A 15,728-nucleotide genomic window follows, 5' to 3' on the forward strand; every position below is an offset into this window, starting at 1 on the left:
CAGTGAAAGTGCTAAATTTTACTTCTTCCTCCATATCTCGAAACTAACCGAAGGTCTCATCATGAAACTTATTACATATTTATGCATGTAATACCTAACAGTGGTTCTCTTTGAAACTTTAAGGTCAAAGGTCATGGGTCAAAGGCTAGGTTTAAATACTAACATTTTATCATTTAATACTGAAATTACAATTTCTCTCCATACCTTGCAAATTACTCAAATTAGTGCGTAAAATCCTCAAATTCCCAAATACCTGCACTCTGACAATTTAGTCATTCATCCAATTAAACCTATGTAGTTCAAGGAAAGTGAACATTCAGCACATTTGTGACAAACCTGTCATTTCAATATATTGCCAATTATGTGAAACTGTCATCACACATTGTCAAGACATTGTAGTATTGTATAGACCTGATGGGAGAACCATGCATTATGGCGGAGGCATACTAGTCGCCGTAGCGACATTTCTAGTTATAGTGTTTCATTATCTGTTACAGTACATGACTGCACGTTAGCAACGTGACATCGGTGTAGATCTTGGAAAACACTATAAGAATTCATTATGAGCTGAAAGACATTGAACACTTTGGAGGCCAAATTGATGTATAAATACACAGACCTTTCATTAATTTGTTAATCAATTCATTTCCTCTATGACAATCAACTTGCAAACAGTGTTTTCGACGTGAAGCGTATATATTGAGCGTTCATTCTATTTTCTAAACACGCATTTGCCAATGTTTACATTTTTATACAATGTATAGCAGAAAGACACAAATGAATATAAACTATTGCAGTCTATTATGACGAAAATAACTTTGGCTTTAATAGCAAAGCAACTTTCCTTTTAGATTGCTGTCATTTATCGTTGCTCAAGTACTGAAGTACCATCTGAAGCTGACTATATAAATATATATATATTTTTTCTATTGTGATATTTTAGAACAATCAGATGATGTAGAATAATAAGATATAACACTTGAGTGAATTAGATGTCATAGATAGTACATACATATGGGTGCTGTTCGTTATTCCGTAGGTTCGTTATTCCGAAGGTTCTTTATTCCGAGGGTTCGTTAATCCGAAACACATAAATTCCCTATACCTAGAGGTTCGTTAATCCGAAGGTTCGTTAATCCGAAAATGAAATAAAGTTAGCTATTCCGAAGGCTCGTTTATCCGAAAATGAAATAGGGTTCGTTATTCCGAAGGTTCGTTGATCCGAAATGAAATATGGTCCGTGACGAACCTTCGGAATAACGAGCTTTGTTTATTTTTGGATTAACGAACCTTCGGAAAAACGAACCCTATTTCATTTTCGGATTAATGAACCTTCGGAATAACAAACCTTATCACATTTTCCGATAAACGAACCTTCGGAACAAGGAATCATCGGAATAACGAACCTTCGGACTGAAAACACCTTCGGAATAACGAAGCTTCGGCTTATGTAACCCATTCATATTGCGAAAATACGGTAAGACTGCACAAAGATAATGACGAAGTCGTTAAACAAAAAGTGTAGGGCCTACTGTTTTTCGATGAGAGACCAGTAAACAGTAAGACTGTGTTCCGCGTGAAACCCGATCTCCCCTGAAAAAAAAAAATGCAACCAAACCATGAGTTAAACAACTGTTAAAAGAAACGATTAACCCACTGAAGACAGCCCAGTAAAACAACTCACAAGACATCTCATGCGATGTCTCGCTCCCCCCCCCCCCATTGGTGATTATGTTACAGTGTTTTCAATATAAGTTCATTTACTTTTTGACCTGTGACCTTATCTGACTGTTCATTATTCGAACTTGACTGGCATCTTTAGGTGATATCCCAGAGGTGTGGAAAGTTAACAGGGTTTGACAGTTCGACATTTTAACTTTTGACCTTGTTGGACTGCACCTATATTTGAAGTTGACCGGCATCTTTTGGTGATGTACCTGTGGTGTGAGTTTGATTGTCATAGCTCAAAGTTGCGGAAAGATACAGAGAGTATATACACTAAATTATTGATGAAGCAGACGACGACTGACGGCGGCGATGGAAAAGTGACGCCTATACAGTGTATTATGTCAAGCTTCAGTTTGGCGGGTGAGACAAAACTCATCATCGACATGCCATGAAAACACGCTGCCGCCAGTAATGACGGAGTTATAACCATGGTGGGCTCCGTACCGTTCTCAGGCCGTGTCACACTACCAGAGCGTGTCGAGCCAAGGAATGGCCAATGAATTCGAAAAATTTTAAGACACGTTAGCCTCCATTGCTAATACTGGAATAGTTCGTAGCATGCTTGGCGTTCTCTATACATTCATTAGCTATTCATAGGGACTCGCAGAGACCTGCTTATGGCCGATTTTGGATATGTCCCCCCCCCCCCCCGAAAAAAAAATCAACAAAAACAAACAAACAAACAAAACACACACACAAACAAACGACCCCCCCCAAAAAAAAAAAAAACGAAAAAAAAGGCTTCAAGCAGCTTTTAAAGAGAATGTAACCGCAATACAAATTCTCCGATTTGAAGTTTTTTGATTTACGAATACACGTTTTGTATTAGTACAACACATCAGCGAAGTTTGAGGAAAATTGGACATTCCGTTCAAAAGTATTTATGAAATTCTAAAGCTCTGGTGCAACCGTCGCTGGATGAGAATACCACGCCTTTTGGCGTCAGGTATGGACAACGGTGTAATGAAAATATAACTTAACTTCAACATTGTACAGTATGTCAAAAAAAAAAATTACAACGGGGCCCTCCACAATGATATCTTTAAAAATGGTGAAGCAATCTAAATACAAATTCAGGGTTGAAACTATAACTCATTGCGCACATCTTACAGAAAACCCCATTCGATTTGCTTCAGTGGTCAAAGAGAAACAAGGAATTTTGTAGAGGATGTCGGGAATCTCTTCTGTCCAAATTCTGTCTATTATTCACACACAAGAGCATTCAATTGCTAAAATTGGAAGAATCAGACTCATGACATGCTTTACAACAATCCACATTTCTCTGTGACCGCTTAACCAAATTGAATGGGGTTTTCTGCAAAATAGAGCTAAAATGTTATATTTCAAGACCCTGAAGTAGCATTTAGACAGGTCGATCGTATTGGGTTTTATCAATTCGAAAATCAAATTGTAATTTTTGGGGCGACTTACTGCAGTATGTCCCCCAAAAATTACAATCAGATTTTCGCATTGATAACACCCAATATGATTTATTCTTTTTAATGTTACTTGAGGGTCTTAAAATATAACATTTTAGCTCTATTTTGCAGAAAACCCCATTCACTTTGGTTAAGCAGTCACACAGAAATGTGGATTGTTGTAATGATGTCATGAGTCTGATTCTTCCAATTTTAGCAATTCAATGCTCTTGTGTGTGAATAATAGACAGAATTTGGACAGAAGCGATTCCCGACATCCTCTACAAAATTCCTCATTTCTCTTTGACCACTGAAGCAAAGCGAATGGGGTATTCTGTAAGATGTGGGCAATGAGTTATAGTTTCATACCCTGAATTTGTATTTAGATTGATTCACTATTTTTAAAGATATTATTGTGGAGGGCCCCAATGTATTTTTTTTTTGACATACGGTATATTTACTTCTCTAGTACATGTACAAAGAAAGAGCTTTGTGCATGCCTCTTTCAGAAAGTAGGGGGAATTACGCTTTGTCAGTAACAAGTCGAGGGAAGTGTACGTTTCACACAAACATGAAATTCGTGGAATTTTTTATATTTTCTTTCATCATTCTATTTCAATTTCATTAATATTTCGGCATTTCACATGATCCAACTATTTAAACATGGCTGTACTTCCTTAATTACAAACGTGACGTCATGATTTGTAGTGGTGGCGATGGCTGCACCGAAACTATAAAGACATCGACGGATAGCCTGGTTTTCCTCAAACTTCGCTGTGTTATCCCGATATTATACAATCATGTAGTACGATATTTCTGTATTCACTAAATCCATATAATGTATTATATGACTAGTACATGTATTTTGATTTCATTTCCCCTTTAAGACGTATCTACCTCATTTAATGTCTTGTAAGTTGAGAGTTCCGGATGACAAGTACAGGCTTTCAAGCAGGATAATGTATAAAAGTAGGAATAAAGTAGGAACAAAATCTCTAAAAAAGTAGGAAAAAGTAGGACATGAAAGGGAAAAAGTAGGGCATTAAAGAAAAAAAGTAGGAATAAATCAGGACATGTGCAGGCTTTTTGGAGTAGTTTTCGTCGATACTCACCAGAACTCTTGATGTTACATGTAAATCTTAATTTGTACTCACAACCCTGCTGCCTCAGCCTCACTTTTGCTCCTGGGAGAGCCTGAAAAATACAACACAAGGCAGACGTTCGTTAGAACAATGTCAGGAAACAAGCACAAATGCATGTTCAACTGTACAGTCAATATGAATCTTGATCACTTATTACAATACTTATATAGAAAAGACATAATTTTGTGATTGACATGAACACCTACCATATATGTGATCCTGCATCGCAACACCAACAAAAAGTTGCCAAACATGGATTTTTAATTAAGAGCAGATTCTGAAAGAGCAAACTTAAATATGAAAAATGATGTATAACTCGATTCAAATGGACTCTCCAAACCTATCCTTATATTGGAATGAAAGCACACACTCCAGAAAATGTGAACTGAGAAAAGGGGCTCCAGAATGTTAACCACTGGAGCTACAACAATGAAGAGATTATCAGATTAAGCTGCGCATGCTTTATTAACACATTCTGTAGGTGATCAATGCCAACTTTCAAAGCAGAAGCATCGTCCTTTCTAAAGTTATTAGAGTTGAAAGTTAAAAGTATGGACAGGGTTTTTAAGAAATGAAAAGATGACTCTATGAGAAACACCTAATCACACTATTCTACCAAAAAGTGTTCCAGAAAAAAAAAAACCTGCTAAAAAACACAATTTCCTTTTTGTTTTATGATCCTACACTTTAGTATAATATTATAGAAGAAGACTTGCTCTTTCAGAAAATATGAAAAACTCAAGATTGGCGGGATTGGCCCATATCATCTATTTTCAGTCCTAATACAAAATCAGTGCATGCAACCTTTCGTTGGTTTTGTGATGGACGGTCACATATCATCCCACAAAATATGACATAAACATTCCATGATGTTAAGTTATACACCTATGCCAAAGGTATGTTATACACTTCCATAATTAAAAGATGGCATCTTTTATCTACATTTGAATGTTTTGAAGTTGTGAAGATATGTGTTTCATTCCAAAATGTAAAAAAGATTGGAAATAAGGATATTTGACAAAAGCAACTTAAAAACATGACACTTTTATCTACTTTCATTTGAAGTTATTCAAGTGATGCTTACAACAACTTAGTATGCTTTCAGGTTCCAGCTGAATGACCATGAGATAAGCAATATACTTACTTTCCAAAAGACTTTCAATTTCAAATACATGTAAGCACTTAACATGTGTTCAAACATTTCAAAATAACAGGATAATTTAAACTACTTATATGTAGTGCTCAGTATCAGTCTCTGAGAGCATGTGTTATCATATTACATTTCTAGCAAGACATGCATGAAAAATGGGTTGTCTCATGACAGTGAGGCCTTACGAAGTGAAATTATATCTACCAATGAATTGACATCTTTATTTTGCAAATCCTGACCCACTACAAATCTACACACTCAGATACTGTGAGTTTATGGCAGTGTCCACAACTGAATTTCCAGTGATATAGATTATCTTCATAATCATATGATATAGATGGAAACACAAGGCAAGCTCAATTTGAAACACTTAAACCACTAGAACACAAAACAGCCACAGAGAGAGAGAAAAAAAGTAAATACTTTACATTTCAGCATTAGAGAAATGTAGTATTCTTGCATGTAGAGTAATATAAGACTGTAATATAACCAAATGACTCCACTTTACAAGATGTGAGGAGCATACATGTACATCTGCTTTTTGTTTCTCACTCACTGTAGTCTTACCGACTTTATAGGTAGCAAAAAATGACTCTATTTTTTGATAATTTTCTGTAGATAACAAATGAATAAGTTTTCATTTCTTTGGTGTTCTGTTGATGCTAGATTCCATCAATATTCTTGAATCAACTTACATTTGTTAATTTAGAAAGAGTTGTAGAAAATAATCATTCTGTACTTTCCAATGACTTACTACTGTTTGCAATATTTGCCACATTTACTGGACATAGTTAATAGTTCTTTACATTCAACTTTTTTTCAGCTCATCATGACCCTTTTTGTTGAATACACATACAGCTATTTGACCTTTTCAAGAAGATTCTCCATTTTGCAATTATTCCAGCCACTTTTAAGTTCATTCAATATTCTTGAAATCAAACTTCTTCATATCTTTTGAGAATATTACATCCTTCCGCCTTTGAAATTTTACATGGTTGAGACTCCGCTTTTCATTCTCCAGATATTTTGCTGGCTCAGTATTTCAGCATGTTAATCTTATAAACTACTCTTTGCAAGATCTGGAGAATAAATAAACAGTGACTGTCATTATCATTTTAGTCCTTGCTAGCTTCTCTGATTTCTCTGGTTGTTTGAGTACAAATACACTCTAGGAGATCTGTATATTTACCATGCAGTTCCCATTCCCCCCCCCCCTTAAATACAGTGTATTTGTGCCCTTTCAATTTTGATACTCTCCATTGTTCTGTTGGTTTTCACCTTCAACTTAAAGTTTTGTATGTTGACACAATTGGCATACACATCCATCCATTCACTTTTTTTCTTCTTTAAAGGACAAGTTCACCTTCATTAACATAAGGATTGAGAGAATGTAGCAACATTAGTAGAACACATCATTGAAAGTTTGAGGAAAATTGGACAATCCGTTCAAAAGTTATGAATGTTTGAAGTTTTTGTGCAGTCACCGCTGGATGAGAAGACTACTGCAGTGTATGATGTCACATGTGTACAACAATATAAGGAAAATATAAAGAGAATTTCACAAAATTTCATTTTTTGAAAAAAGTACTCATTCCCTTGACTTGTTACTGACATATGTTATGGGTAATATTATTCCCATTGCATTTAGAAAGAGGCAAGTCAGGTGCTCTTTTTTTTATGTGAAAATAAGTGAAAATATGTTGAATTTTCTTTATATTTTCTTTATACTGTTGTACTCATATGACATCACGAGCCTTAGTAGTCTCCTCATCCAGCGGTTCCAACACAAAAATTTTAAATTGTCCAATTTCCTCAAATTTTCACTGATGTGTTCTACTAACATTGCAGCATTCTCTCAATCCTTATGTTTATGAAGGTGAACTTGTCCTTTAAGAAGTTTCCCTGTCTCACATTTTACCAAGACTCTTTCAGATGGTTCAATATTTTTGATATGTCACTTCAAATGACTCATCACACTTTGACCACTTTCATTACGAGATTTCTGTTCTACCATTTTCTCATATCTTGTTCAAACTAGCTGGGTAATAAAAAGATGTTCAGCCTTAACTAAAATTTGCAAGATCTGTGGAATAAAAAGACATCATGGCTTCTAATTTTACTGCAACTTGTTTCCTCCAAACTTACCAAACTGTTCTTGGCGGTTCAACTTAAAACATCCACACACTTGCTCTTATTTGTGGAATATGCATTCATTATCTTTCCTAAATGTTAGGGTTTTTCTCAGGTAATGCTTTAGATGGCTTTTCTCTCTACATATTCCTGATAGTTTGTAAGTGTCATCAGGAAGTGAACTTCAACGTCTCATGGTTTAAACTTCAATCAATCTTTAAACGTTACTGAAATATTATTTTTGTGTTCGTTTTCTGTGAAGTTCTTCCATTTCCTACTTTCTTTTAAGTTCTTCGAGGTAATGTATGTCTTACCTATGATGCAATTCAACCTCTTAAACAATACTTGTAAGATGTATACATTACAAGCTATCAACTTTTAAGATTGTCCATAAAGAGGTTTCTGCTCTATTAGTCTTTATCTTTCACGATGGCTATGTAATTACTGTTGTTCTCACTCCTTGTTAACAATTTGTGGGATCTGTTAATTAAACATTTCTTCTTGTTCATCTGATTTTTCAGCAACTAACTTTCCTCAGCTGTTTACCTTCAGATGAATTAAGGTTTCTAGTAGTCATATCTACATGTACCACCTGCCCATGATTCAAATAGATATCACAAGTCATATGCCTCATGTTAAAGGTCCAGTTTACCTTTGGGAGCAGTGCTTTTGATTTAGCCTCAGTAATATGCAAGTTTCATGCAAATGGGTCCCTACTAATCCATGCTTTCTTGGAATAACTCATCCTCACATCAACCAGATCGAGTTTCTGTGGTGAAAAGCTTACTTTTATATTAAGTTTTTCATATTGTAATCATTGTTAATTATTATCAAAACATATATTACTGAAGGATTTCAGGCAAATGGGATCTGAAGGTGTCATTTCTTGTTTTGACATGACCTTTACGATTTATGTAGTAAACCATATTTTAGCAAAGGAAATTTCTGTTTTCTGAGGATTTGCATGCCAGCACATGCATTAGACATGATATGCTTGAACTCTACATTCATTAAACTGGCTGTAGGCAGCATTATTCCCTCAGTTGTATTCTTTGGAAGTCACATGTCAAATTCTACTTTTACGTATATGGCAAGCTTACCTGGTAATTTTGAGCCATGATGAGAGCTGGTTGAGCACTGCTGTAAGTCCTAGTCTGCAATATCAGTGGGATCAATCACATCTGCACAGGAGCAAAAGCTGAGGCTGGCAGCAGTCTTGTGGTTGATTGGTCTGTGTTATCCCTCTTTCATACTGAAGAGGCTCTCCCCACCAGTAAGAATCTGCAACTAGAGTCTACTTATCATTTCTGATTATAAAATATTCAAGTACCGGGTAGCCTTGCACATTTTTTTTTTTTGGCGTGATTTTTCACCAAAAAAGTAGGAAAAAGTAGGATTTTGAGCAAAAAAGTAGGAAAAGTAGGGACAGCAGTAAAAAAGTAGGAAAAAGTAGGAAAAGTAGGGCCACTTGAAAGCCTGCAAGTACTCTGTAGTACAATAGAAATAAAACATTACCAAGCATTATTCATTGTGGACATGTATCAGTATTATCATTATTACGTGTAGTACTGTTTTTGTTGGCTTGTTTTTGCTTTTCCGACATTCCCAATTATAAAACCAAGTTAGAAGTATATACGTGTAAAGATATTCATAACAGAAATGTAACAGTATGCAATAACTTTATCACAATTACATTAAAAAAAAGTGCCTTCGACTCGTTATGTTCATGAAGTAGCACACCACACACATATTCAGGGGCACACACACACATACCCTCAAATCCTCATTTAAACCACGCACATTTGACAGAACTCATACAGGGGTAAAGACGCTAAAATGCACGCAGATTGCTTTTACATTTGCTGATTCGAGTTTATTCACTTGAGCAATATGTAGTACTATATAAGACATCTGCAAGACTGTATGCAAGAGTTAATCGATATTACAGATCAGAAACAAACACCCAAACAGGAATAGCAAATTCTACAAAAGTAAGTTAAACTTACGTTACTACCAGTGAATATTTTGGAATACATGATAGCATCCACAGGAAGCAATACACAGTCATGAATTTATATCGAAAGAAAAAAAAGAAAATCAAAGAGACCAAAAAAAAAAAAAAAAAAAACGTCTGGGACGCAAAGACAAAGAGTGAAATTCGCAGCATTTTCAGACATGATTTTAAGGGAAACATTCATATTACGAGAGTAAATTATTCAAGCATTTACATTATTTACTATTACAATGACTGTTTGGACAAACAGATGAAACATTAATGAAAGCAAGGCACAATCATGAAGTTACATATTAAACGTCTGGGACGAATTGCAGATTTCCAAAGAAAAAAAAAAGAAAAGAAAAGAAAAAAAAAAACCAACAATGCATTTTCAGACATGATTTGCAGGGAAGAATTCAGTATTATTATCAACAATTTGTTTACAATGTTCAAATAGGCTTCATGATTAACGCAACCATGATTTATTGCAATATATACTCCATTCAATGATTAAACATTCAAATTTAGTGTGTCCTCTCGATCTTTTGAAGATATTCAGGCACAATTAAACATTTATGCATTATGCATACAAACGTATTTGAGATCATACACAGAGAGTAATTCCACACGATTAAAACAAATAATGTAACAAAGAATAAGACATGATGATAGATTTTAGTGTACCCAATCTACAAACAAATCACTTGGTGCAAAAATTCAAATCTTAGTTTACACGTTAATAAATTACACAACATCATTACGTCACACACAAAGACAGAAAAGTACAACATGTTTTTGGAAATGTGTATGTGTAATTACGTCTACCACAGCTGATCTGGTATAGAGGTGTATAAGATAAAAAAAATGCATTTCTACATATCTAATTTCAATATTTACAGCGTCGTTTAAAAAATGCAATAAAATTTGAACAATTTTGAACATATTTCATGAATTTGCTTCAACTTTCAAGCACATGAAGACAATACGGGGGGGGGGGGGGGGGATGACAAATACAAAAACATTTAAACCAACCCACTTCCAGATGCTCTCCTTCTGCTGACATGTTCTAACTAAGCACTCTGTATACACATGATGTAACAGTGGTGTCATTATCCACAGCCATCACTGGCAGTCTTGCAGAGAAAATGTATTTGCAGAATATTCACACAAACCCAAGCGTATTTCACATGTGAGGTCTGTTTGGTATAAGTTATCAAACATTCCTCTGAAGCTGAATAATGGCTGGGGATTCCAGTTTGAAGAAATCAATAATTCAGTGAAGGTCACTGTCTCATACAAAGAGTAAAAACACAGTAGCAGTTGTTTTTTTTTTCAGTAACTCATATTAAATTTACCCGTAATGATTTTTTTTTTTCTGGCCATGTAAACTTATGATATATCATCCTACATAAGTTATGGATTGAGACCCAACCCCATTTTCATGATGACTTTGGTAAGAGTAATGTCAACCACTACACAGTGACAGTAATTTCTTATAATATTTGACCTATAATAAAATGACAGTTGTAGAAATGAAAATTTTCATACATTCTCCTGAAAACATTCATATCAGCCACAATTGAGAGATAGAAAATGAAGCTAAACCCTGCAGTAATTGTATAGGTGTCTTGTAAATATAGCTCATCTCGTGTACTGTCATCTACAAGTAAATGGACTGTACATCAATGAGGAGTCAATTCAATACTGAATAATCACTACCAGACAGTAACAAACAGCAACCATGCTACTACAAGCACAAAAGAGTGAATAATGAATAACGTGCTAGATGCTGGAATACAGTGGACTCCCGTTATAACGAAGTCTTTGAGACCGGCAATTTTCTTCCATTATATCGAAATTTCATTACAACTGAACACATAAACAATAAAGAAGAAAGAGCGGATAATTTTGCGGCCCGAATTTTTACTTCGCTGTAAGCGGAATTTTGTTATAACCGTGTTCGTTACAACGGGAATGCACAGTAGAAGCAAGATCATAACTGTGCAGGCAAGAAAGATATGAATTCAATGAAATCAATGTAGACTGACCGCATGAGTGTCCCCACATTGTGTATTATGCTGTTAGTGCAATCTAACCACAAAAAGAGGTTATACATGTGAACATGTCAGAAAAAAAAATTCTCTATAGATTATCTCCCATTTGCTAAAATTTGTAGTACTGCAGAAGTTTCAAGGAATAAATAAAACAGAATATGTAGCTGGTATACAGCTACAAATGTTAACCAATATAATTGTAATCATACAAAATGTTGGCAAAGTAGAAGTGTATTATTAATAATGTAAAAGTGCTGTATCATAAACTGGTAACAAAAACATCTTTGTCAATGTCTTTAGCTTCAGGGCTGCTTGTCACAAATACCTTTGCAATACTCATCAAATATGTTTTGTGTACTGGAGAGCAAGATGATAATCAGAATGGACATGTATGGAATGAACACTTATGACATCTATCCTGCAGACATAAGAAAACTGAAGAAAACTCTGTGTCAGTATCATATCGTCGGCTGAGAATGATAAGGGCGTTAAGTTGTCACAAAACCCATAGTGTTCAAGATAACTTAATGCCCTTCTCATTCTCAACAGACGATATCATCACACAATTACAGCACAGCAGCCAGCTACCGAAATGAAGATATACATGTAAAGACTGACCATCCGCCACTTTGATGGTAATCAAACAAACAAACAAACAAAAAAAAACCCCAAAAACAAAAAAAGCAGCAAAAGAACAATTTCATCATAAAAACCTTGATATGTGAATTTTGTAACAGTACTGTAATGAGTATCAAGGTGCAAAATATCTCACAATTTAGAATTGCATTGTTCATAGAAATATTTGTCTAGCTGTGCCACTTGGAATGACAAATTAACTTTCTACACAAATTGATAAATAAAGGAAAATCTGCGCCTGGAAGAATCTCATTCTGGCATTTAAATTCATACCACAATGCCTTTACAAGGCATTGCTAATGACAAGTTGACTGTTTAAACGTTTAACATTTCACAAAGTGACCTTAAATGTGCAATAACAATGTTGACACCAACCAAAGTCTTGTAAATTTCAGCAGGAAGTATAAATTTGGCAAGAAAAAAAGTTTAATTAAAGCAGAGCATCTACTTCAACTAAATCTTTAGTTATGTCACGTTAACATTTTAGGAAAAATAAGACAAGATTATACCAGTCAATAAAGAGCTGAGTTGAATTGAGATTGTGGAAAAGTGACTAATGATTTTCACCCACAGTCCTCTTCTAGCCAGAAAAAAAAAATGAAAATGTGACATCAGGAATTGACGAATCTTGTATGGGTTTTGTGTGAATTTTCAGAAATGTAGAAGCACAAGTAGCGAGCAACAAATCAATATTTGCTATTAAAAACATGTTGTTGAATACTACAACCACATGTCATTTCCGAGCAAGCACACTGCATTTGGACTTTGTACATTTTCATTCTTTTTAATAAATAGAATGCCTTTTTTTTTTTGCCGTGAGACATGTGCAACTCATAATCTCTTCAGAGACATATGAATAAAATACAGTACACAATCAGATTTTAAAGGCGAATAGCCATTTAAGGATAACGAAGTCATATGTAGAACTGCATATGTCAAGGCATTGACAGCAACAATGACTAAACTGGATCTGTATACAACTTCACAAAATCAATGTGACCCTTCTTATTGTCCATGATTATCAAACATTCCCCGTAAGAGTTACACTGATAAACAGTAGAAGAAAGTACACTAAACAATTACAAAACTGAAGCAATAGATGTGAATTGGTTTGCATCTTTATCTGTGTGAGTGTGTGTGTCACTGTGTTTAATTGCAGATACTTGGTAGCAACTGTTCAGCCTACACAGGGGGCCTTACACAGTAGCTACGTCTTACCTGCGTCTTACAGTTAATTAATTTGCACAAGTCTTTGTTGTTGCCCTGATTTCAATCAAAGAGTTTAGCATGAGGTCACCAAAGAAATATGCCAAATAAACTTTGAAGCCAATTTGCAATGACCTTTGAAGTTTGATTCAAAGACATCTTGCTCCAAAATCCAATCATCTATTAAGCATCTAAAATTCATGTAGAAGGACGTCACAAAGAAAAGCCGTAGAATTGCTTTTTGTTAATCATACTAACACGATAACTGGAACGGCCAATTTGACAACAAACTAAAACATTTGGGGGAAAGTCATCAAAATAAACTCAACAACTACATGCACAAAGACAACTCTGATCTATTGTAGCTTGCTCCCCATTTGTACACGAGGAGGACACCTGAGAAACCCTACACCATACAATTTATAAATTTCATACCTGACAGTCACCACAAAGAAAACAATCTGCTCAAATTGACAAGCTCTAAGTCAATCCAGATTATGGCCTTTGCAAGTCTTAGCAGCTCAAAGGTGTCATAAAATCGTATGGACAGATCTTTTTAAAAAGTCTAGACTAAATTCAATTTTTGAATTGTACAGGAACCCTTGACCCCTTCCCCTCCAGTAAACTTGCAATGTTTGTTCACTTCCTTGCTTACATCTGTGTAACATACATGTATTCAAGTCCTTATATACAGTGCATGGACATTACATTATTGTGAGCAAATACTGGTGGTGAAGAGTTCTGCAGGATAAGAACTCCCTTCAAATTCATGGTGAATATTTACAAAGATAGCAGCATTGTATCATGACTCAAAGAGTACACTGTTGGAGCATTTAAAAAAAGGAAAGTAAGAGTGCGAACTAGAAAACAAGACTTAGTGCTCCAAATAACATTTCTGTACGTGATGTTTATTAAAAAACAAACTGGGAAAATGTAATATACAACAGACCTGGGGGTCTAGTCCTCACCCTAGTATCACAAGTTTGCTTTTGATGCATTCTTGCAGACTATTACCTGAGAAGACAGCAGGCAGTGGGGCTTTGATCCAGGTGGGCATGGTGTCCATTTGCATATTCTGTCACAATGGCAAAAAGCTAAAACCCTGCCAATACAAATTCAACTGGCACTACACATAGAAGATCAAAGTGTAAAAACTTGCCCCCCTTCTGTCCCCTCCCCCCCCCCCCCCCCCTCTCTTGGGCCATCTGTGGATCGTAGATAACCTTACAAGTACAATTGCTCAAACGGGTGTAGTATTTCTTATTCTTAGTACATTATAGATACATTAGTGTACATTATTCAAAGTTTGGGGTTCTGGGGTCCCCTTGGGGTCCCAGAGAGGAGGGAGCACTACCATGACATTTGCTCCCACAAAATATCTGTATACTAAGTCTACTGTAGCAAAAAATCTCCCCACACACATAGCCCTATCTCTCTAATAACCCTTTGACTGTGTGTTTTCAAGAACATGGAAATGTAAAGATAGGCAAAAATAGGCTCTATTTGATGCACTTTCTCCATCTTCTGTTCCAAAACTTCTCCTCTCACTTCATGTCATCTCCCCCCCCCCCCCTTCATGTGCCCACGCACTGAAAACACACTGAGCTGTTTTATCAGCATTCAGTAAGCCATCCACACTTGACCTAAGTGTAGCTTCAAAAGTTATGATAGCAAGCTCACTCAGGTGCGGCAATTGCGCCTCAGTCCAACATGACGGCCATGCTGACACAATAGGGATTGATGGGATTAATTAATCTCTATTCCTTGTCAATTGCGCCCCGTCTTAACGGACCTCTTTGTACATTCTCCGGCGAAGAACCACCCCGTGTTTATATTCCACAGATTCCATATATGAGGGTTAAGCGCCAAGAGGCCTGTTTTGACAGGCATTGCTAGAATTTCTTCTCTGGGGAGAATACGTGCTCCTTGGCTAATCATTACAGTTACTATAGACATGCTGTCATTATTGCAATTGCAGTACGCTTAGCATATGTGATTGCGTACTAATGTGTGCACTCATACAGACATGAAGGCCCTATTATCTACAGAAATGTTTCAATCAGGCCTACTGTTTTTCCTTAAATTATGTTTACTGTGCGAACACATTTTATTCTCTTTTCTTAAGGATCTTTAAAAAAAAAGTAAAGAAAGTAGAAGTTATGAAATCAGCCACGTGTTTGACAATCAGATCAAGGCTATTACAATACCATTCAGCCACAGAACTTGAGTGTGACTGTATAGGGCCCATCCTACACACAGCCCTGCCCT

Source organism: Diadema setosum, chromosome 17 (genome assembly GCF_964275005.1).
Source record: "Diadema setosum chromosome 17, eeDiaSeto1, whole genome shotgun sequence".
NCBI classification, from domain to species: Eukaryota; Metazoa; Echinodermata; class Echinoidea; order Diadematoida; family Diadematidae; genus Diadema; species Diadema setosum.